A 25610-nucleotide genomic window follows, 5' to 3' on the forward strand; every position below is an offset into this window, starting at 1 on the left:
TCGGTTTTAAAGATCGTCTAGAGGTGTCTTATTTTACAATTAAAATAGTAATCACACTTTACTTTGGCTTCTTCATTCATCAGATTGTAGAGACTGGGACACACAATTCAGTCTAACAATGACCTGTTTTAGCAGAGCATAAACTTCTAAGGACAAAAACTGTTATCTTTTTCACAGCTGTCTTACTAGTATCTAGCAGAACACCCGACACATAATAGCTTCTCACCAAACACTTGTAGAGTAAGTGAATGAGTGAATGAATGAATGAATAAGTTGCACTGAATATGGTGCTGAAAACCATGATTTACCAAAATGAGGAGGCTCAGAGTCCTCTCAAGCCAGTAACGGAGCCCACATAAACACATACCTGCAATCTGTTATAATAACTGCTGTGTTGCGTATGTGTAGTCTTATGGGAACATGAACAAGGAATAAATAAATTGAGTGGTGTGTGAAGTGGGGAGAGGAGGAGGCTTAAATATGTCATCTTTACAAGTCACGCATAAACTTTTTAACTGAAAGAAAATCATTATAATTTGGGAGATAAATTATTTATAACACAATTCTCAAAACACAGTCAAAAGCTGGAGAGCCAATCATATGCCACGTCTTGGTGATGGGAAGGGGGAGAGGATACTCCCGTGGCCACAGACCTGGCCCTCACTTGTCCCGGCCACATGACAGGAAGTCACACTCTGCTGGCCCAGCCATCCCAGTGGAAATACACTCCACATTACCTCTTCCCCTTCCTTTCTCCTCAATCAAAACTATGGAAAGACTTTAGGAATCAGCTTTGTTAACCAAATAAGTATTGTTGGATTTTTTTTTTATGAATATCTTTTTACTTCCCCCACCCCCTTTTTTTTCAATTACAGTGTACTTTCAATATTATTTTGTACTGGTTTAAGGTGTACAACAGAGTGGTTAAACTGTACACCTAGTTTTTAATCTAGTCTGTGGGAACCCAAAGCATCAGAATCACGTCAAGATGCTTAGTAAGAAAGAAAATTACTGGGCTTTACACTAGACCTACTGAATTAGAAGCTCTGGATACAGAGCCCAGGAATCTGCGTTTTATTAACTCAAGTGATCTAGATGAGATTTTTAATGGACTTTATGTTTTAAATTTTACAGAAAAACTGAACAGATAGTACTGAGTTCCCATATAAACCCCTGCTGATAATAAACATTTAAATTATATATATATATATATTTTTTTTGTTTCACTATTAGGAATTTGCAAAGAATACATATTTGACTCTTTTTCTCGGGCATTGTGTTCATTTGCTTGGGCAAGTGGCTTAAACAGGAGAATCTTATTGTCTGAAAGTTCTGGAGTCTAGAAGTCCAAGATCAAGGTGTCAGCGGCAAGACCTGCTCTCTCTGAAGCTGCCTCTGGCAGTTTTTTGGCTGTGGTAGCACAAAGTCAATGTGGACATGGTGTGTTCCCTGTGTGTGTGTCTCTGTGACCAGATTTCCCTTTTATAAAGACACCAGTTGTATTGGATTAGGGGCTACCCTACTCCAGTATCACCTCATTTTAGTTAATGATGTCTGCAATGACCTTATTTCCAAACAAGTTTATATTCTGAGGGACTAAGGGATTAGGACTTCAACATATGAATGGGAGGGAGGGTACAACTCATCTCGTTATAAGCATTGATCTCTAAACTTATTTGACCATGGAACCCTAACAAGTAAAACACATTATTGAGTATGTGCCAACATATATGAGTATTTGAATATTTTAAAATTATCTGTATATGCTTTTGTGCTAATGTGCGTATTATAAAACTTCCTCAGGTCAGTCCCCCAGAAAACAGACACCGAGGCTCTGAGATTTGCATGCAGGAACTCTACCAGGATGGGGCTCAGAGAGAGTGGACTCCTATGTGCTGGTCGACGAGGGCTCAGATGGTCCTTCAGTAGTTCAGGGTTCGGGAAGGCCCGTTAGAGCTTTGTGTGCTCACATTGACTGGTCACTGCATACAGGCTGCCCAGGATGGATGAGGCAGTTCCCCTAGGCCAAGATAAATTCCTTAGCAGCTTCAACCACTAGGCCTTTGGTAGCCCTTCCTACCCATGAGGGGCCAGGGCTTCTGCCCTGAAAAGGCATCTTTGTGGCACTCTATAGCACCCTCCACAGAGATAGACCTTCAAGAAGAAATTTAAAAGGATGGTATAAAGTTAAATATAAATAGAAGTTATATTTTTCTTAATATTCAATGAGTCTTGCATATCTCCATCACTGCATCTCCATCACTGCTGGGTCATAGAGAATACGTATTTTAAATTTTAATAGAAACTGACTGTTACTGTTTTCCTAAGAGCCTATACACTGTTACACTCTTATCAAGAGTATATGGGAGTACTTACTTCATTTCTTCATAACCTTACCAAAACTTGATATTATCAAAAACTAATCAAATTTTGACCAACGTTGGGTGTAAAAACATCTCGTTACTTTCCCTGACTCCTAGAAGAGTCAGAAGTCTTTCTCTTTTATGAGTTGTAGGTTTATACATTTTTGTCTCATTCTTTTGAGTTCTATGTCTTCTCTTACTGATTTATAGGCATTACTTATATTTTTGAACATTGAACCTTAATTCATTCTTAAGCATATCTGGTAGTCACACTCCTGTTCTTTCTCTCTCTAGCTCTCTTCCCAGCTTCATGTGACAAGTTTCTTCATGAGACTAACCAGACAACTCTTAATGATTATGGCTTATTTTTTGGCCTTTATTATAATAACACAAAAGTATGTACATCCTCTCACCTCTGCCTGCGATTCATTCATTCATTTGTGTACTCATTCATTCATTTGTTTACTACTCACTAAAGGGAAATTTATTATTGCTAATCATTGCTGTGTTAAGCATCGGTGGATAATATGGTTCCCATCCTGATAGAGAGAAATGGAGCAAATACAGAAAAATTAGAGTCCACTTGTTAAGGATGATGGGGAAACTCTGCATTCCTCCTCATGTTTCATTCTTGGGCTCAAAGGAAGTCACTTTCATCCTTCTAGTCTCAGGCGGGAGAAAGAGAACTATATTTACAAATGCCCTCTGCATTGCGGTAAATCAGAGTTTCACATAGCACCTGAACTGTGCCCTGGCCCTGGACACAAAGGGAACTGCTGATCTTGCACATCCAGTCTTCCTGTAGCAAACAGTTTACGCAGACTGGCCATCATTTGAGCTCTCTCTTCTTTTTTCTGCCAGTAGGCCACTGAAGAAGGACACTGGCTGTACCTGGGCAGCTGGTTGCTTAAGGACATCTGGCATCTGCCCTGCAGATCTAGCCTTATCCTCTCCTTCTGGAAGTGCCCCTAAGTAGGCACTTGTGATGAAAGGGAGCACAACTTCAGTCCTGAAAGGAAACCATCTTTTCTAATCATGCTTTTATCAGAGAGACTTGTCTTTTTGGTAAGCAGGGTTTTGTCCATCTCTTGAGAAAGGATTACTCTCCCATTTCTATATGGGTCTTGACTTAGTGCTCCACTGACTATAAAACCATGGTCTGTTCAAGAAATGATGAGGAATTCTATGAGATTGAAGGTTCAATAAGGTCTAAAGTGTGAAAGTACTAGAAAGGTAAGTTTCAACCCAATTGTGGATGCATTTGTATGCCAAACATTGCAGAAGTGGAAATTAAAGTGTCTACAAGAGGAGAGTGGCATACTTAAGTTTATTTTTTTCAGAAGACAAAGATAGCATTAGGTTAAGGGAGTGACAGTGGCAAGAAGATTCTTTTGTCAACATGCTCTTCTCTGCTCTCCTGAGCCCCCTTCTCTAGATGACCACCACCTTTCCTTCAGCCTAGCAATCCCAGCAACATCTGAAGTACAGTGCAAATAGGCCTGCCAACTCTTGCCAGCATTCTGACCCCAAGATTAGGGGAAAGAAATGAACTTAACAAGAAATTACATATAACAAACTATAAGGCAAGAAAAGAAGTACAAAACCTGAATTTTCCTATGCAGCATAAGTTCTAGTTTTCAAATGTCTTTCCCTTCCCTCCCAGGGGCTGAAATTCGGGACTTGGGCGTCCAGGCCCCTCTTGCATGGCCTCATGGCCTCTGCCTCACATTTTCTCTAGCTGCACTGTTAAACTCTTTCGATTCCTCTGAGATTTTAGTCTCTTCTGTTTTATTTTAAAATGTAGACTTTTATTATTATTCAGGTACAGTGAGGCCAACAGATCAGGAAACTGCCATTGAAAAAAGCTGCTTACTCACAGTTTTGGAGAGGGGCAGGATGGGCATGCCTTGCCACTGGGCAGGGAGAGGGCACAGGGAAGTTCCAGCATCTGTCAAGGGGCAGAGAGAGCAAGAGAAAAACACAGGCAAAAGCCCTTATTGTGGCTTCTGCAGGAAGAAATGGGTGAGGCAAGGTAAACAGGCTTAGGATTGGCTAGCTGAAATGACTTCAGCTCACTCTGAGGCCTTGTTGTCTGATATTTGGCTGTCCTGGTTTGGGCTGCTATAACAGAATAGCATAACCTTGGTAGCTTAAACAACAAATATTTCTTTCTCACAGTTCTGGAGGCTGAGAGTCAGAGATCAGGATGCCAGCATGGTTGGGTTCTGGGGCGAGTTCTTTACCAGGGCTGAAACTTCTCCCTGCATCCTCACATGGCAAAAGGAGGGCAAGCTAGCTCTCTGTGCTCTTCTTTAAGGACACTAATCTCATTCTTGAGGGCTCTACCTCATGACCTAATTATCTCACAAAAGCCCCTCCAAATACCACATTGGGATTAGAATTTCAACATATGAATTGGGGGAGGGGAGTACAAACATTCAGTCCATTGCCCTTGTTATGGGGTGATTAGGTCAGGGGACAGTGGCCCAGAATGTGAGAGCCCCATAAAGGAGGAGATTGGGCTACAGGATCTGGATTGATTGGTTTACATGCGAAAAGTGTGCTCCCAGGTGGGTTCTTTACTATCTCTGGAAATTGGCAGCCTTTCCAGAGTCAGCAAGGTCCCAAAATAGTCAGTGCATGAGAATAAAATGACATGATCACTATACCCTTCTATGCTTACTACACTCAGATTCTTAATGGAATGGGATGAGTTATGTTTATTTGACACTATTTCCTTTTATGTGCTATCTCTCCCTTTCTTCACTTTTTTTCTTTCTTGGTCACAAAGTTAATTCTCTTCTAGAGGGTCTCTTTTCAACCAACTCATGGCTCCCGACTCAGTGCCGTCTGTTGTGCTGACTGTCTCATGTTGCTGGGTTTATCTGCTTACAACTGTATTTAGCAACCAATTATGGATCTGCCTTTCTCTAGACTGAGGGCAGAAGCCAAGACTTGTTGATTTTGGTCACTCCAGCACTCTTCACAATATCTTACATGCAGTTAGCACTCAATATAAGTGGTTAAAATAAATGTTGATTAAGTAATATGTCTTATGGTATCAGGCCAAGGTCTATTTTTTGTTTTTTCTTTTTTTACCAATCATCTAGCTTTAACATTGAAAATAAAGTCTTTTGGAAAAAACACCTTGCTCAAGGTTGCACAGCAGAGTATAAGAGGTGATTGTAGAACCCATGTCTGTTAGAGATCATAGATTGGAGTGACATGAAAAGATAACCACTGTGATAATTTATTTAAGTATTTTGATGGTGTTTGAACAAGAATATGCAAGTTCCATCCTCAAGCAGTCTTACCTCTCTACAAGGCATGGAAAAATGACATGCAAAGCTAAGCAATGCTTTGATTTTAGCTGAAATTTTAGTTTCAAAACCACAGTGTAACTCTATGGGCTGGACCAGGTCCTAAGTGCACTCTGCCTAGAATCACAAAAGACAGAGGCCTGGTGTCATTGTTTCTTTCCCTAAAGCCTAAGCCTTCAGACTATCTCACTCTAAAGAGAAGAAAGGACAATCCAAACTTACAGAGATGCAGAAAATAAGTGATAACCCTGGCCACCATTTTAATAAAGCTGCCCTCAGTCAGCCAGGGCTCTGTCCCATGGAAGAAGAAAGAACATTTAAATTCACAGTAAGAGAGGGATGATTTCAGAGTAGTCCAGAGACAAGGCCATCTTTCAACATTCAACGTTTCCATTCATTGCACCCACTACCATGTTGGCCAATGAAATATCACAAAATGTGACCAATGACAGTAACACCTCCTTTTGAGTGTTAAGTTCTCCCTACCCTACACCCAATCCAAGGAAAGCAAGGGAAGGAAAGAGAGGCTTGAGTCCTTTTTCCTAGAGGCCAAGGATCGAGTGTTTCTCCCAGCTCACCCTACCAAGCCCCAACACATTACCTCAGGTTAGGAGTTTTAATTTCACTTCTACCGTAAATATACCCTGCACTCAGGTGGCCTCCGTGTATGATTACATTTTTCCATTGATCAAAATAGGTGACAGTGTTAAGGTTTTCATCTCTATGAAGAATGGAACATGTGTGAAGAAAAGCTGATTGTAAAAAGTAACCATAATTCATACAACATGGTATTGAGATTCTTGAGCAACTGCTTTTTCTGTGAGGCAGAAAATGTCCTTAGATCTTGAAAATTAATGTCTGCTTCAGTCTATGTGCAGGAATTCAAACTTTATGGAAAACATATCTGTCCTTAATTACCAAAGGCATTGGAAAGATATATTGCTCTTAGTTTAGAGCACATACTGTTTTCTTCTTCTTCTTCTTCTTCTTCTTCTTCTTCTTCTTCTTCTTCTTCTTCTCCTTCTCCTTCTCCTTCTCCTTCTCCTTCTCCTTCTCCTCCTTCTCCTTCTCCTTCTCCTTCTCCTTCTCCTTCTCCTTCTCCTTCTCCTTCTCCTTCTCCTTCTTCTTCTTCTTCTTCTTCTTCTTCTTCTTCTTCTTCTTCTTCTTCTCCTTCACAAAGTGAACTTTCAGTTGTTTCCTTTAGTTTTAAGGGCTTCTACCCTCTCTGCAGTGCTTACTCTGCTGGACTTTCCCAGAAAACCTTTATGACTAATTCCATCAGACTCAATTCATAGAGCTATGCCAATCTCCTTCACCCAACTGTTTTCTTTTTTCCTTTTCTGGATCTGGTCTTAACACAAATGTATATAATTTTATCCCACTGTAGAAAGTTGAATAACTAATTCCACATTTCACTTTTTTGTACTTATGCCCCACATAATGTGGATCTCTTCTTGCTTTCTTATTAGAATAGATGCTTCTAAAGACAGATAATGTCTGGGGCTTTGGTTGCAATAACCAAGTCAAAAGCAGTTCTCTTCACAGAATGGGCATTCAGTAAACATTAACTAACCCATGGTGACAAAGTAAATCAAGATGAACTTATAGTTGGTAGAAAACAACATTAATTTGCTTCTGTACCCTTTCTATATATTAAAACCCTAGTTGCCTATGTTATTTTTTTCCAAGTTATAATAGTGATTTTCTAGGAATCTTCCCTTAGGCAATATATTTTAAAGCTTAAATACTTTCTTCAGATGTTGGAAGTTATTGGACATGTAAAACCATATATGACCCTGAGCTGGTTAAACAGCCTATTATAATAAAAAGCCAATTATTCTACCTAAAATAAATGCATATTAATTTTGTATTATGTGCAAATATTTAGGTTTGGATCCATGTCCACATACCTCAATTAAGTAGTCAAATACCTAAATTAAAAATGGCAAGCTGAAAAAATTCTGAGTGCAAAGGTGTGATTGCTTTGAAAATAGCCCATTTAGAAAAGAGTTTGGCCTTTAATTGGCTAAGTTAAACAAGGTGCAATTACTACTAACTTGGTCCCCAAAGACTGGCTCTAATCATGTTATGTTTAACTTGGCTGGTTAAATCGCAAATAGTGTTCTCCTTTTCTGATTTGGTTCATTTGGCTAGTATAATGCCTTTCTATGGCTGACTTTTTCTTTCCTGACTTAGCCCTTCCCTTGAATGGAAACTTCATAGATTAGAAAATACTGCACCTTGTTTTTCCTCCAGAAAAACAGCAAAATGTATGTGTGGCTATTGTTTAAAGAATTTCTGATACAGCTTTCTGAGTGCATAGTTGTACAAATGTCAAAGGTTCATCATAAAATTCATATGTGTATGTCAAAGCTCTTTATAAACCTGTTGCCTCAAAATATTCTTGCAGATTTTTGTTTTGCTTTATTTTACTGGTGAAGAAGAAGAATGTTCTTTTTGTACCACGTTTAACCCCCTCTGTACTGAGAGATAAATAGTTTAACGTATATATTCAGCGTTCAATTAGACGGCTTAAGAATCCCACACAAATCCACAAGTGCATAGGGAGGATGCTTAAATATTCAACTCAATTTCTGCCTGAGAGCATCAGAATTCAGAGAAAGCCAATTTCTTTGTTCAGATGGTTAGTTCTATGCATGGTAGATAAAAACAGCATCTAATTTTGCATGAAATACCATAGGATGCATCAACCTAAAAAAATAGGGTATTTTTTTCTCTGGTAGAGAAACATGCATAAACATTCATTTATTTACTGGAAATCAACAAACTTTTAAGATATGCAGAAATTAGAAAGACACAAACTTTGCCTTTTATAAGTCTATGGTATATAGTATATCATTTTATTGAGTTATTTGCAAGAGAACAAGACAGGAAAAAATGGCTTCAGATTCCAAGTTTTAGCCTTTTATGCCTCTTTTTAAATTTATAACATAGCTTCGGTTTGTCTTCAGCATTTCTCTTTTGAATATCACCATGCTATTCTGTTTATCTCTCCTCAATAACATTTCCTCTCCCACTTCAGGTTCCACTAATCTCGTGGTCTCTCCAACCTCAAGATGAACTCCTGGGAGAGAGCTAATTAGTCTATCTTGTTATGGCAAATAATCTAATAAGAACTCTCTGTATTACCTCTCTGTGGTAGTTTATCTCAAGGCAAAGCCAGCAAAACCATATGCTTATGAAAGAGAGAGAATTTTCAGATACCTTCGGTAAATTATTTACTTAAGAATAAGCCAACATCACCAAATCATTTTTATCTAAATTCACAACTTAAATTCCAACACTTTACACATTTTCTATTCTATGAACTCAGGATTTGCTTTTATGACAGAAAATGTGTTGGCAGTGTGAAAGCGTGTGCGGGGGATGCCCATAGATGTCCAGGTCTACAGATCAGTCATTGGGATGGCCCAGTCTATTTATTTATTATCAAGAGTAATGTCCTAATGTGGTGTTATCTGATGAGTCATTTCTGAAGGATCCAGATTTGTAGCCTAAACTGATAAATTCTCTGCATCAACATATTGCTCTGTTGTAAAGTTTTGACGTTCAGTAATGCATGAATAATAGAGTGAATCTCTGTATATAATGTCTGTTAGCCATGTTGATCATTAAACATTCCAGCAAGTGAGCCAACAAATAAAAGCCAGTCACTACATAATGAGTGGATCCAATGGACGAGAAAGCCCAACATTACAGAAGTGTCAGTGACATAGGCTCTATGCCATAAAGAATAATTTACAATTAAAACAATATTTTCTTCTGGGATTCAGGAGAAGGTATCTGTGTGACAGGAATCCCTGATCCCACAGGTATTTTTTTGTTGTTTTTCAAGCAAAGTCTTACCAGAAGCCCACTATGTAAGTATGTAAAGAAGGAAGTAATGTTGTCAAAGTTGGAGGAGAAGATGCCATGCCTCCCCTCCAGGTATATCCCACATGTGTACATGAGTCACATATGCACGCACTCACTGGAGCACATATCTGAGCTGTGGCCCCTGAGGAGCTTGAAAGAGCATAGTCAGAAGATCTCTGCCTATATTTACACTGATAGTGCCTAAAGCAATAATAGTTGGGCTTGGCTTGGTGTCTAAACTGTAAATTTGTAATTAGTTCCAGAAGAAAATGATACTTAAATCAAGAATGAGCTTGGGCAGGGGGGGATCTGACTTGGAATTTCTGCATGTGTTTATAAAATTACATGTGGAATATTGGGAATCTTGAGCCCTGGGTTTGGCTTTGGCCACTAACTAATCTACATACCTTGAACAAGTTATTTAAGCTCTTTGTCCTTCTGTTTTCTCATATTTGTAATGAAGAATTATAGTAAAGTATTTTTGTCTATAATCCTTCATGCAGATGCTATGTGCTACCATATGTAGGAAAACACATTCCAAAGACAACTATTAGGGCACCTAAAATTTCTTTCCCATGAACATTCAATTTATTGGACAATAAATAAAAGAAGAAAACAAGATTATCCTGCAAAATACAGCCTGTCATTTTTAATGACTTCGGCCCATTTTTCTTCCCACATTCTCTTCTGGTGGTAGAACTAATTCTTGGATTTAGAAGGAACTCACAACATGATGCTTCAACTTCATCAAATGTCTTAAGCCACCAACCATGTAGAAAAGGGATCCAGGAGTGTAACCAACCATACAATCTGATGCTACAGGTTCCAGCCAATCACTGTGTGCATGGAACTTGATTCCATTCCTTTTCTGGATTTCCAAGTGGATCAACCATGAGCTAAAGTCCATGTCATTGGGGTAGATTAAAGCCAAGTGGTGCTAATTTAGAGCTCCAAGTACATGCTCAAGCATTCATTACACAACTATGTACAACAATTCGGAAGCACGGAACTCCTTGGATGGTGACAGAACATACTCAATTACCTTCTACCCAAAGTTATCTGATCCAACTCCTATTGGAACTCTCTCTCCTACTTGTTTGGCTGCTGCCTTTTCACTCAGGCCTTAATTTCCCCCCAGTAGCACAACAAAAAATGTTAGAAAATTATAATTTTGTCATCACAGAAAATATTGGCTGTGTGTTCTGCATAAAAATAAAATCCACATATATGAAAGACACGTAATCAACAGAAACATTGAAACATGCTTCAGAATGATTCCAAATATGTGTGTATACAATTTGACTCACTCTCAACTAAACAATTTCTTTCAGGAAAGCTCTTTTGAGATACCCTATTATAACAATTCTGGTGCTGTTAATTTTGAGAATTATCTGAGATCCAGCCCTCCTTAATTAGCTTGGCTAATTGAAAATTTTATCTATAAGATTAAGAATATTTCACCATGACATTGGTTCTTATAGGTGTGTAGGTTCAAATGAATAACCAGGGCATTTTATATAATTTAAGATTATGCTCTATCTGAAGAAAGAAGGAAAACTTAGGGTTCTCTTTCTATAAAACAATACTGAAACAATCATTCGTTTATTTAACATTTTTCTACCAACTATGTGTCACACACTGAGTAGACAGAAAGGAGTAAAACAGTCTACTTTTATGAATCCTCTTTATATGGATATTTTGCAATAGACAAGATGTAGTACAGAAGGACAGATTTGAGAAGTTACATTTAGTCATGCCTTCTCCAAGTTTTAGTGCCACTGAAATTCTATGTAATGGAAACAAGAACTCTATTTTATCAGAAATTACAAGTATAGCAAAAATAGACCAGAAAAAAAATTAGAATAGGTGGAGGAAATTGTCTAGATTTAATAAATAAATTTCTATATTTGTTATTTTTTATACTGCAAAGTCTCCTCTGAACTTACATTTTTGTGACAAAGAAGTGTTATCTAATAAAATAATTAAACTGAAGCTATATGCCCTAAGAAATAGGATGACAAAATAAATAAGGCAATAGCTCATTCTTCTAGTCTGGGCATGAAGAATTATCCCCAAACCTCAGTAAGCCTCATTTTTCTCCTTGGTAAAACTAAAGAAAGATTGCTGTTCAACCTTGGAAGTAAGTAGCATTTATAATTATTGTCTTTTTCCAGGACAGGCTAAATTTGTGAGTGTGGAGACTATATTTGCCTGTTTCCCCATGTTATCCTATGGGACACTCAAATATTTTTTGAAAAACAATATATATTTATTTGTTAAAATTCGTGTGAGATTGAGATGAGAAGACATATGACAAATTATTTAAACATTGTAAAATGTTATTTTTAAGTTATAGAACTCACTTTGAGATTTGGAGATTTTGCAGTTTGAAAAAAATGCTCAACCTCTATTTGGGGATAACTAAGCTACGTATCGGAAGACCTTTGGACCCACTCTTTGAGAACAAAATCTGACTAACTGCACCAGCAGTTTTCCAGTCTTGTCCTGAGATGATTTCCCAGTCATTTTAAAAAGGTTTTTTAGGTAAAATTTCAACAAAGTTGGCAGAAATATAGGATTTTGTGATGTCCAGTGGCAGAGGAGCACATCCCAAGAGTTTTGCCTAATCTGGCTTTGAAACAAACTGTCTTTATGTAATTAATAACCAGGATGCAAATCCACACAAATGCAAATTAAGAAAAGATTTGGACAACCTCCTCAGAACACAATCACTGTAAGTCACGAACTTGAAGCAATTGACAATCCCACCCTGATGCTCTTCAGCAAAAATAAACTTTTCCAGGCTACCTAGAACAGCATTTCTTCAACCAAGTCCACTGTTGTTGGTTTCCTCCAGAGGGGTGCTCATCACTGTTCCCCACCACTCTTCAAACAGAGGACCCTGTTATTAATCACTCACAGCTCTAAGTGAGCTCAGCATTTCAAGAAAAAGGTCCTTTTAAAACAACCTCCCTCACAAATTACCTGTGGCATCTCTGGCCTCCTACTGTCTGCCTTCTCCCCAACCCCAGATGGGTCCTCATGCCTGTGAGTCCCATGTCTCTGTTATAGAAGACCAAGCCACCATTAGCCAGCAGGCTTTTGCCTCATGACTTAGCCAGTTCCCAGACATGATTCTCTTTCTACCAACCCCAGGAGTTAGTCCCTGCCAACTCCATCTCAAGCCAAATCTTGTCCAGACAGTGACTTGTGGAGGGCACCTCTGAGTTCTCATCCCTGAGAATCTGAGGCCCATCCTCTGACCTCTGTGCACCCTGCTCATATCAAACCATATACAAGAGCAGCATGATGACCACACAGTCCAGCATTATGGCTGAAGGGTTTCACTTATTTCTCTTCAGGGACATCTGTATATGTAGTTTTCTACTCTCAATGAATGCCCTATTGAAAACCCTAAGGAGAGACAACTAACTGTGAAGGACATTTACTATATGCATATTACATTCCAAAGTTTTATGATGTTTCTCGCAGAACCAGACACGGATATCTTATTCTGGGCACTTATAATTTTCTGGAAAACCAGCATTGCCCTGCTCACACCTAGAGCCCTGCTAAGTGTTCCTGACTGACAACTGTACCCAGATGTCACAATCAAGCATGGATGTTCAGTTTCATTCTTTCTTTCTGGAGGTGGAAGATTTGCTGGGAGTGTCATGATTCCTCAGGGAAGTCACAGTAGAGCTGAAAAATCTGGGTCCTTGTAATGTAGGACTGAGATGGGCCCCCAGGGAAGACTTGTGTGGGAAGAACTTTTCAGTAACTGCATGTGCTCACACATGTGCATGTGCATGTCTGTGTGTGTGTGTGTAGGGGGCAAGGAATGTTTTGAATTTTAATAGGGAAGAATTAATTCTTCTAAAGTGGTAGAGAACCCGGGAGAAGGCATATCTGATTGTATTGGCTAGGGTGAGAACACTTAAAAACATTTCTGTAGGTTGCAGAAGGCTGAGATGCTTCCCTCACTTCCATCTCACCTCGTTCCCTCAACATTACGTTCAGGTCCTATTGTAAGGGAGAAGTGTTTCTCTCCCTGCCCAGCATCCTGGGACAGCCCACTCACCACAGTGCTGTGAAGATGTGAGTAGACAGCTTCCTGAGTGAGCCAGGACTGCAGAAGTTCCCATCCCCATGTCAAGTCACAACTGTCCACATAGACATGGAAGGCCTCCCTGTGTGTCCCAAGCCTGGGACAAGGCCAATGCTGACAGACCCAGGAGTTGGGAGAGTAACAGTGGGACTTGGGCATGAACTGAGTAATCACCATGATAAAATTGAAGTTGACACTTTGCTAGAACAAAATGACATTTTATCAACTATTGGAAAAACAAGCCACTACTGCTTGGTCCTAAGGGACTTGTATTGTATTTATTTTTATTTTTAAATAATTCTAGGCTTAGAGAAAAGTTGTAATAAAATAAAATTCCCATAATAGCTTCACCCAGATTCCCAAAATGTTAGTAATTTGCCTTTCCACATTTGTTTTGTCATTCTCTCTCTGGGTGGATAGATAGACAATAAATGATAGATCAATAGATACATGTAAATACATGTATATATACATATATACAATTTTAATACTATATGTAAGAAAATATACTATTTTTAATTACTGTTTAAGTTGCAGAGATTTTGTTTCTTTACCCAAAAGTCATTTGGATAGTATTATCTAGTTGGTAAACCTCATCCAAATTTATTTAATTGCCCTAATAGTGTCATTTATAACAAAATGAAATTCTTTTTCCGGTTCAGGTTCAGTCAAGGATCATGTTCTGCATTTAGTTGTCTTTTTGGTCCCCTTTAAACGGAAATAGTTCTAAAGTCTTTCTTTGTCTTTCATGACTTTGATAATGTTGTAGAATGCCCCTGAATTTGGATTTGTCTCATATTTCCCATGATTAGATTCAGACTGTGCACTTTGGGCAGAAATGTCACAGAAGGGATATGTCCCCTTCAAACACTGTATCAGAGGGCACATGATATCAATTTACCCGATTAGTGGTGAGCCTAACTTTGATCACTTGGTTAAGGCTCAGTCTGCTGGGTTTCTTCACTATCAAGTTACTCTTTTCTTCTTTGTAATTAATAACAACTTCATGGGGAGATGCTTTACAATTAATTCAAAATCCACTGTGTCGTGAAGATCTCACCTACTAGTTTTAGAATCTATTGATATTCCTTGCCTGAATCGATTGTAATTGTGATGTTTGCCAAATGATAATTTCCTAATTTTATCATTCCCTCTGTATTTTTTCGATGGCATTCCACTTTACTTTATGTCCAGTTTAAATTTTTTTTTAAAGTTATATCAGTGTGGACTCATGAATTCTTATTTTATTCAATGTAGAACAATCTGTTAATGTAAAATTTATTTTTAAAAAGTGACAGTAATACATTAGGATCTGAGAGGTCATACCAATGGTGTCTTTTTAAATGAACCCTGGAATACATTTTCTTAGGGAGTACTGGAAATAGAACTTGTGAGATATTGGTTTAGATCATGGTCAATAAAGAAAATTGACTTGAGGTCACACAGAACTGCCCAGTCTGCAGTGTTAAGAAATAACTTTTCTCTCAGAGATCCAATATTTTGGACCTTCACATGGTCACTGACACCAATGGAATGAACTTAGACACATAGGGGTTGAATGGTATGCTGGACAACTTGATGCCTATGAATATCAAGTTAGTAAAAAACTAATTTTGAAGCTCATTTGACCTTTATAGAGGCAAGATGACTGTTCATGGAACTACGAGTTAAAGATGACCAAAACTCAGGGATGAGGAGTCTTCTAAAGTAACTTCTGTGGCATCCTGGATTCTAGAACTCTCTCATCAAATGGTTCTCCTTGTCCCCCTCCCTTGGCTTTCATTTTGATATACCTCCTGCTCATCTGTTCTTTCTCATCAACTTCAGACTTTTAGTATAACTTTTCCTTATTCATCGGCTTGCTGCTAAGGCATCCAAGGACAAAACTTTATCCAGAAATAAAGATTTTATGTATCAAATTCTTCTGAGATGTATCTGTTCATGGCCATTTGTGAGTTGTCATTTGGAGGAACTGTGAAGGATCCTGTATTGGTGAAAACTCTTCATTTGCAAGCAACAGAAATCAAGTCTAGTTTAAACACAAGAAATATAAAGAAGCATCAGAATGAACCCAAGAACAGAAAAACCGACAGATCTTGAAGAGAGTTTAAATCAGACTGAAGAACTCTCCAGAGCCTCTGTGTTTGTTGTCTCTGTCCCTGAGTTGACAGAGACTTTACTATTTTCCTTCCTCTCCCCCCACTGGCTTCCTCTCCCCCTCTCTGGTCCATGTGGAAGAATATGGCTGCCCCTTTGGGTAGAGTTTACAGGTGGTGGTCTCAGGGAAAGTCCAAAAACTGAGAAATCTTTTTCTGTTTATTAGGCAAATATCCAATAGATGTGCCCTAGGCTCATTACCCCCAATTTTCCTTCATTTATGTCTTAAATTACACTATTAATAAGTCATTATTTTGTATTAGAAATCCTTCTTCAAGCATACTGTATAAATTGGAAAGAAAACAAAGGGAAAAATACCTATGCATAATCAATCATCTACTGGTGGTAATTTTAATATTTTGATGTACATTCTTCTATCCTTAACTCTATGTATGTCTCTCTGAGTGTCTGTGTGTGTTTACTCACAATGTGGGTATAATATTATACACATATTGTTTTATAACTTGCTTTTCTCACTTAATTATCAGCATGTTACCTTGTGATTAGCATTTGTTCTAAAACAATTTTAATAGTTGTGTGGTCTTCCTTCATATGGCTGTACCATAATTTAACCAATTCTCTATATATTAGACACTGTTTGGGGTGTCTCTTTGGTCCACAAATCAACCTAGAGAATTCATTGCTTTTGCTCCAAAGTTATGGGATAGCTTTGACTCTATTCCTTTGGTCCAAGTATATCAGTCAGGGGTGGACCCATGATCCAAGTTTGGACAAGAAAATTCTCTCTCCCAGGAATTTAGAATTGGGGCTGATAGACTCCCAGTTGTTTGTGAAGTTGTGCACAGTTTTCAGTAGCTGTGAGGCAGCCATATATTCCCATGGAGAAGGAGAAGCAAAAACAATGAACTAGAACAAAAATGAATGAAGCAGGGACAAGAGATGGAAGAAAAGTAACTTCTTGGATTCTCTTTAATTTTTATTTTCAGGTTTTAATCCTGTGGTGGGCTGAAGAATATCTCCCCTGCCCCAAACTCATATCCATCTAGAACCTCCAAATATAGCCTTACAACAGTGTCCTTGCAGAAGTAATTAGTAAGGGTCTCAGGATAAAAGTATTCTGGATTAAAGGTATCCCCTAAGTCCAATGATTTGTGTCCTTATAAAAAGAGGAGGGGCACTGAGACTGAGGAGAGGTCCATATGAACACAGAGGTAAAGACTGGATTTATGCTGTCACAAGCCAAGGGACACCTTGGGGCCACCAAAAGGGGGAAAGGCAAGCAAGAATTCACCTTTGGAGCCTCTGAGGGAAGTACTGACACCTTGATTTCAGACTCTGGCTTCCAGAAGTGTGAGAGAAAAAGAAGCGCTCTTGTTTTCAGCCATGTAGTTCCTGGTAATGTGCTCCAGCAGCCACGGAAACTAATGCAAGTCCCTTCCCAAGGTCCAGTTGCATTACCAATCTTAGGCTCAGGCAAGAGGAGGCTCCTGTCTTAATACCCTTGCCTTGGAGCCCGTCTTGGGATCTCTGTTATACCTCACTTCCATCCAAGCCCTTCAAGAGGGGCTAAGGGATATGCCGATCTGAAACCCATACTTTCCCCTTCTAAACAACACTTCAGGTAACCAGGGCCCCTAACGTCACAGCCCAAATGGCCCAAGCCCACTTGAGGGCCTGGTGGACCCCTTCCCTAGGTCAGTCCTCTCCAAGGTTTTCACCATGTTGGTATAACTACCCCTAGAGCAAAAAAGTAGGCTAGAAGACTTGTTTTCAGGGGGTGAGGATGGACTTAAATGGGTGGGCTGGTGAGTTCACACATGTGTGATGTGTAAGTAAGGTCCCTCAAAATTTAAGGTACATCATGAGGTCAGCGCCAGGGACCCAAGGGACTCGGGATGAGAGTGTGGCTGTATGTGTGCTGCGTTTTCTGGCACAAAGCTCTGAGACATCTAGCATTGCATATTGTTTTCAAGCTACAGTTGTCAAGGGGGGATGTCAGAACATTATGTTTAACTGTTTGTTGGCATAATGTATGATTCTGAATATGTGGACATCTGGAATGTGGACCTTTACTTGTCCTTTTGCTCCAACCACAAATGTCAAAGGCAGACTGTCCAACTGTGTTTCTAACCACAGTCCCATGAGACACATTTATCTTTGCATCACCAGCCCTCCTCCTTTCCGAAGGCTGGCTTGTCTTGGCTATAGAATGTTAGTACACTCTTTAAAAAGAAAATAGGGAGGACTTCTGGCCAAGATGGAGGCGTAGACAGACACTCTGCATCTCCCTCCACAACTAAGAAGGAATGCAACTACCTCAAAACTAGAAACAACCAGAAGTTCCAGAAAATCAAACTGCATGGAAGTCCAACAAACAAAGATATAAAGAAGAAATATTCATCCAGACAGGTAGGAGGGGCGGAGCAAGGGTGGAAAGGATGCGGTGTGGTGGCGGTGGCAGGGCCGGTACTGGTAGGCCATCGGAAAGCACAGTTACATGTTTTAAAGAGTCAGGAGGGACACCTGGGGAGTGTTCCCAGCTCCTCACCAGACAGGGCATCTCACTGTCCCAGCACTAGGGAAAATCAAGCTTCATTGCTTCTGACTGTGCACAGCAGTGGGGGTTGGGGCACAGGCAGAAACTGCTGATCTCTCAGCAAAGTCCACTTGTTTAAAGGGCCCCCATGGTCCTACAACATCTGCAGACCCACCCATTCTGGGAACAGTGCCAGGGCAACAGCTAGAGAGGAACCAGTCCCATACAAAAGTGGGAGAAGTGCCTGGAAAAGGGGTGAGTGTTAAGCAAGTGGCATTGTTCCCTCTCACACCCCTCCCCCTCACACAGCACCACAATGTGGTGAAACAGGTTGCCCTGTACTGACAAATCCTCAGGCTCCACCCCTTACAACATAACAGGAGCGACAGCTCTACCTAAGACACAGAGGCAAACAAACACAGGAACCTCTCAAGATGAGGAGACAGAGAAGTATGGCCCAAAAGAAGGAACGGATCAAGGTTCCAGTGGGAGAACTAAGTGACGAGGAAATAGCCAACCTAACAGATGAGGAGACAGCCAACGTAACAGACACAGAATTCCAAAGACTGGTGATGAAGATGCTCATAGGCTTCACAGATATGTTCGAGTATGGCAAACGCATAAAAGAAGTGAAGGCTATGCTAAGTGAAACAAAGGAAAATCCACACAAATCCAAAGGTGAAGGGGAAAAAACCGGGGTTCAAATCAATGATTTGGAACATAAGGAAGAAAAAAACAGTCAACCAGTATAGAATGAGGAAACAAGAACTGAAAAAAATAAGGAGAGGCTTAGGAACCTCTGGGACAAATTTAAACATGACAACACCCAAATAATGGGGGTGCCAGAAGGAGAAGAGGAAGAGCAAGAAATTGAAAACTTATGTGAAAAAATAATGGAGGAAAACTTCACGAATTTGGTGAAGGAAATAGACATATGAGTCCAGGAAGCATGGAGAGTCCTGGGAGAGCTGGTCCCAGAGGGAACCACACCAAAACACATCATGATTAAAACATCAAAGGTGAAAGGTAAAGAGAGAATCCTAAAAGCAGCAAGAGAGAAGCAGAGCATTGCCTACAAAGGGGTGCCTATAAGACTACCAGCTGATTTCTCAAAAGACACTTTGTGGGCAAGAAGAGACTGGCAAGCAGTATTCAATGTGATGAAAAGCAAGGACCTACAACCAAGATTACTCTATCCAGCGAAGCTATTATTTAGAATGGAAGCGCAGATAAAGTGCTTCCCAGACAAGGTAAAGCTAGAGTTCATTATCACAAAACCATTATTATATGAAATGTCAAAGGGACTTACTTAAGAAAAAGAAGATCAGAACTATGAACACTAAAATGACAACAAACTCACAACTATCAACAACCGAATCTAAAAAATAAAAACAAAACTGAACTAAGCAAACCAGAATAGGAACAGAATCATAGGTATGGGGATAATTTTGAGGATTATCAGCTGGGGAGGGGGAGAAATGGGGAAATGGTGCAGGGATTAAGAAGCATAATTGGTAGGTACAAAATAGGGGAAAGTTAAGAATAATGTAAGAACTTATATGTATGACCCATGGACATGAACTTAGTGGGGTGGAATTGCTGGAGGGAAGGGGGGGTACTGGGCAGAGGAGAGCAAAGGGGAAAAAATTGGAACTACTATAACAACATAATCAATAAAATATACTTTAAAAAATAGGTCACTTTCAGTTTGTGGTAATTATAAGTTACACTGGAGTGAATCTAAGTATGTACATTTTTGTACATATTTCCAATTATTTCATTAAGATAAAGTACTAGAAAGAGAATGACTAAGTCAAGGCGGTACAGACTAAGCCTTTAATACATCCAATTCTCCCCCACAGGCAATATAAAAGGGAATACCTCTTCTCTCCATCCCTGCCAACAATTTAAACATATCTTTCAAGGACTTTTTCTTCGAATGTCAAATGCATTAAATTCTTAGTGTAAATGAGTGATCTGATCATGCTTCTGCTCAATGGAAGATTCTAGAAGATATTAGGCCCTGAATTTAGGGCTATGCAAGATTTGTTTAAAGGATTTAAAAGGAGTACACAGATGTTCCCAGGTGGTGATAATGAGGGTGGTGGAGACAAACCTCCCTCACTCATCTCCCAGCTTGGCTCCGGGCCTGCACTGGACTTCCATCTCCCCTTTCATACAGGACCGAAGGTATCTTTCAAACAGCACTTTGGAGGAAAAATGCCCGGGGCCCATTTATGTGACCTGAACTTCTTATTTGTGTGTTTCAGAGAGGCAGAAGGGCTATTGGTGGTAAAATGCTGGACGGGCACCAATAGCTTTCTGCTTCTGCATGTGGGCAGCAGCCTGTCTGGTCGCACCACTACCAGAAAAAGGATGCGAGCAAGGATGAAGCAGTAGAGGGCACAGCTGGTGGGGGCATCACAGTCACCAGCTTTTGGGGAGCACGGGACTCCTTTGAAAGAGGTTGACAAGGGCTGTGAAAGCATAGAGTTGAGAAGGGGAAAGAATCATTATTCCAAGCCAAGGGGAGTTGAAAACCTAAGCTATTAATCATTAAGTCTTTTCTGGGAGGTATAGTTAAATTAAAACTCACCCTATATTCTTTTCAAGTTGTCTGACACACACACACATGCACATCCACTCACACACACACAAATGGAGTGCACACAATCCTTCAGTCTCTGCCTGTGGAAACAAAATCAATATTGTGTTGCACATAAAGCACCTATTTAATTTAAAATTGCATTTTATAGTCCATTTACCCCACCAGAGTAGCCCAAAGTCAGTCACTCCTCTCTGTTCATTTCCAAGAGGCAGCTCACTTTTCATTGTTCTCCCTGTCAGTGTTCAACTTGTGAAGGGGGCTTTGAAATAGACAAGAAAAGCTCCAAGCAGGAAACTGTAGCTCTGAGGCCCTGCGCAAAAAAAGGAGCGAATGATCACGCACGCGCGCACACACACGCACATGCACACGCACACACACCACTTCTGAGGCTATTATTTCTTTTCTTTCTTCCTTCTTCACACTACGGTGACCCGAAAGAACAAAAAAGGAAAAACTACAGAAAAGATATATGCCAGTTTGGCACTGTGAGAGAGAGTGTGTGTGTGTGTGTGTGTGTGTGTGTGTGTGTGTGTGTGTGTGTGTGTCCACACGGTTCTGTGCTGGGAAGTTGGGTAATGATGTCAAAACTGCAGACATCCTATCATAGTGTTGTCATAAAGTATATTCCCTCCCACAGGGGTCTATGTTTAACGTGAATAATCTTCCATCCCTCAGTCAGGTGAGTCAGTCCTTGCATGCTGTATCACAGTACAGTTCCTTGTTCTGTAAGGAAAAGAAACTTCAACAGAACAACAGTGGTGCTGAGCTGAAACAGGTATGACAAACACCTGTCATCTGAAGTATCCATGTTCAGAGGTATCCAAAAGATTTCACTTATAGTTACTACATGTGGCGGCAACAAATCCAGCCCATAAATGCATGGACATAAGAAATTTAATTTTATTTCATTTCCTTTAACTTTATTTGTATTCTGAGCCTCATCTGTCCAGGTACTTTGAACATATTCTTGGTCATTTGAGGGTCCCCTCTTTCTCCCAGGGTTGCATGTAACTTCCAGGGTGACAGTGTTCCCTACCAGGTTGTCAGGCTGGGTATGAGTCTCCATTGCTCTGTATTCATGGTGGCATCCACTGGAGATGCCCACTGACTGGCATAGCCCCCGTTACTCCCCTGTTCCATCTTCTGTTTGCAGGCTTGTTCTACTCCTGCAATGCTGAAAATTCTAAAACTCTAACAGCCTCCCTACCCCTCCCAGGTCCATGGAGTTCTTTGTATGTTCCCACTCTGAGAGGCTGCAGACCACCCTGTCTACACTCCCTCCATAGTCCTCTCTGCTCTGGAGTCCACCTTGCTTGCCAGGCTCCCCTGAGAGGGAGGCACAGGTTCCCTTTCCCATCCCTCTGGCTTACCTGGAGCTCACAGCTCTCTTAGCAGATGCAGGGCCCTTTCCGAGTAGGCCCATCTCCCTTCGGACTCAGGGCTTACCTCCAGCTTGGGGAATCCTTGCAAGTATACAGAAGCTGTAGTGCATTCAGGGTGCCTCAGCCAGATCACAGGGATCCTTACACTGCCCCTTTGGGCCCATCTCCTGGCTCTCCAACTACTCCATTTGAATTTAATGCCCTGCCCCCACCACTCTCTTCTGAGCTCCACCCTGTGGCTGTTGAAAATGACTAGGAGTTTATATCCAACACTCCTACTCTCAGGGTGATATTTAAGCAAAGACTGATGGGTGAAAAGTATTGTATAAAAGCCCAGCTTTTATACAGAGTTGGCACCAACTCTGAAACATAATTTATGCTCAGAGCTCCCTTGTGGGATCAGGCCAAGGCTATTGATCACACACCATAAAGGTGTCCACTCCATAAAGGGCATGTTCCTTATGGAGTGGACACTGTGGTGTGCTGCCCAGACCCCCTTCAGGGCTGAAGAACTTATCCCAGTAACTGGGAGTGCTGTGGGCAGATAGCCTGCAGCTGGGAGCCCTCATGGGAATTATCTCCTCAACCCAAAGTCATGCCCCTTCTCATGGCAGCCCTCATCCAGTGACTGATGAATGAAGGAGTAAAGGACCCAAATGCCTTGTTCTGGCTTGGAACAATGTTGAGGAGCCATCCAGCCCTCAGAGCTCTTCCTGTTGTCAGCTGAGGCCTTCACTGAGACTGCCACACATCCTGACTTCTTTTCCTACAGGATCCTGCTGGAGTCCCTTCCTTTCACAGGTGGTCACACTGAGTGCATTCTATCGGGAACTTCCTGCCCAGGAACAACAGATTGGTCTGGGATCATGAGCATGAGCTCTGGAGACCCACTGCTGGGTTAACGAGTCAGCTCTGCAACTGGCCTGATGTCTCAGTCTGTTGGGGCTGCTATAATAAACTGACTGAGCAGCTTAGAAACAGCAGACACTTATCTCTCACAGTTGTGGGGGCTGGAAAGTCCAAGATCATGGCGCCTGCAGACTTTGGTCTCTGGTAAGGGCCTGTTTCCTAGATGGCCTTCTTTTTGATGTACCTCACATGGCAGGAGAAGCGAGAGATCTCTACTAAGCGTATTTTATAAGGACACTGACCTTAGTCATGGGGGTTCTACTATCATGATCTAATCACCTCTGGAAGTCCCACCTCCTAATACCATCACCTTGGAGGTTAGGATTCTAACATATGAATTAAGAGTCAGAGGCACAAGCATTCAACGCCAGAGCTGCCATTTTAGGCCAACTACTCCATTTCTCTGCACGTTGGTTTTCTCATCTGTAAAGTAGGGATAATAATAATACCTATCTTGCTGGCTTTTAATTAAATTAAGAGATAAAAACATGCTTTCAGTAGTGCCTGGCACATAGAAAGTCTCCAGTAAATGCTGGCTATGTTATAAGGCATACAAAATCCTGGCATTTTTTTTTTTTTCTCTGAGGGCAAGGCTTTTGAAATTCAGAGGCATAGAAAATACTTCAAGCTTTTCCAATGTCTTTGCTTCTTGAGATATGAGTGTGGCACAGTCTAGCTTGAAAGGAAAACAAAACAGGTAAAGGAAGAAGAGGCAGGGGAATAGGGGAGTAATTGGTTAATATTCAGAAATATCATCCTGCATTGGGTATACTTAGAACCATTTACCTTGGAATAAGCTTCTGTGTGCCATGGAAAAAGTCATTTAGCTATTCTGAGATAAGATTTTTTTTTAAATCAGAAATTAAGTTTATCCTGGCTGGGTAACTCAGTTGATTAGGGTGTCATCTTCCCAAAGTGCCAAGGTTGTGGGTTGGATCCCCAGATCCGGATCAGGGCGCATGCAAGAGTCAGCCAATGCAGAAATAAATGGAACAACAAATTTCTCTCTCTCTTTCTCTCTCTCTCTCTCTCTCTCTCTCTCTCTCTCTCTCTCTCTCTCTCTCTCTCTCTCTCTTTCTCTCTCTCTTTTCCTCTCTCCCTTCCTCTCTAAAATCAATAAACATTTTTAAAAAATAAATTATGATGTTTGATAACCATTTTCAGATCCTTGACATGGTTTCCCTTGCACTGTTTAGTCAAACTTAGAGCTCAAAGTTTCCAGTGAAACCAGCCTAATTATGAACAGAATCACAGAAAAAAGAGATCATCAAATTAATCAAACAGCTTTATTTGGAGGGAGGGGAGGAGAAAGCAAGGGTCAGTTCTGACAATGAAACCTCCCCAAAACTAGGGTGGAGAGGTATCATGGACTTTAGAGATATCAACAATAAGATTCTCTCTCTCTCTCTCTCTCTCTCTCTCTCTCTCTCTCTCTCTCTCTCTCTCTCTCCACACACACACACACACAATGCTTAGCCTTGGACTCACAACAAATCTTCCCTCTCTGGTATGAAACAACATCTACAGGAATTCTCTGGTGGTTGAAAAGCGGGTCTAAGACACTCACCCATTCTAACCTTTTTAACTATGAGAATCATCCAGTTCTAAAGCTAACAACTTGGAAAGTGGGGGTGGGCAACTTATTGATAATAGCACTAGACGTGTGGCTTGGATTTGGAATAAAATATTTATAATTCCTCTCTAGAGTCAGTGAGCTTAGCGCAATGAATCTGCGGGCTTTGGCTCTCCCGAGGTATTTTTCTCATTCTCCCTGGCATGGATAAAATCTAAACTGTGCTTAAGAAATGGTGTTAAATGTGTTAGTTGACTGAATCTGGCATTTATAATGTAATTTAGCAAAGTTTTATATTGACAGCATGACATTTTTAAAGGGCCCTTTCTGATTAACAAGGTTCAGAATCGCTCCCTTGATTATGCTTGCAGAGTGAGAATAAAACGCTACAGGCTCTGGAAGCAATGAATTGGGGCTCTGTTAGCATTAGATGCATTTACTTTCTTAGTGACCATTTCAGGGGAGGATCAGGCTGGGGCTACATTTTTTAGGACAGAATAAAACCTGTTTTCTCATTTAGGGGAAATTTCTGTGAGAAAAAGGTCTCAATGGGCAGAGGACTGGCTATAGATTCTGAGCCAAAACTGAAGAAATGGTCCACACAAATACTCAGACATTATCTTCTCTTTCCTTGTCTGGATAGAACCAAGGTATCCAGCCTGGGGTTCATCGGAGAGGGATGGGAAATTCTCTTTGCAAAGAGCAAATTGAGGAAGCTCTTAATTTATTTTAGCTTCATTATTGTTACTATTACATTAATCGTATCTTGACTGTCTGCTACATATCCAACAAAGTTCTTATATCTCACAGAGGAAAG

The sequence above is a fragment of the Furipterus horrens genome, unplaced genomic scaffold, assembly GCF_987537825.1.
Source record: "Furipterus horrens unplaced genomic scaffold, mFurHor1.1.pri manual_scaffold_3, whole genome shotgun sequence".
Taxonomy (NCBI): Eukaryota; Metazoa; Chordata; class Mammalia; order Chiroptera; family Furipteridae; genus Furipterus; species Furipterus horrens.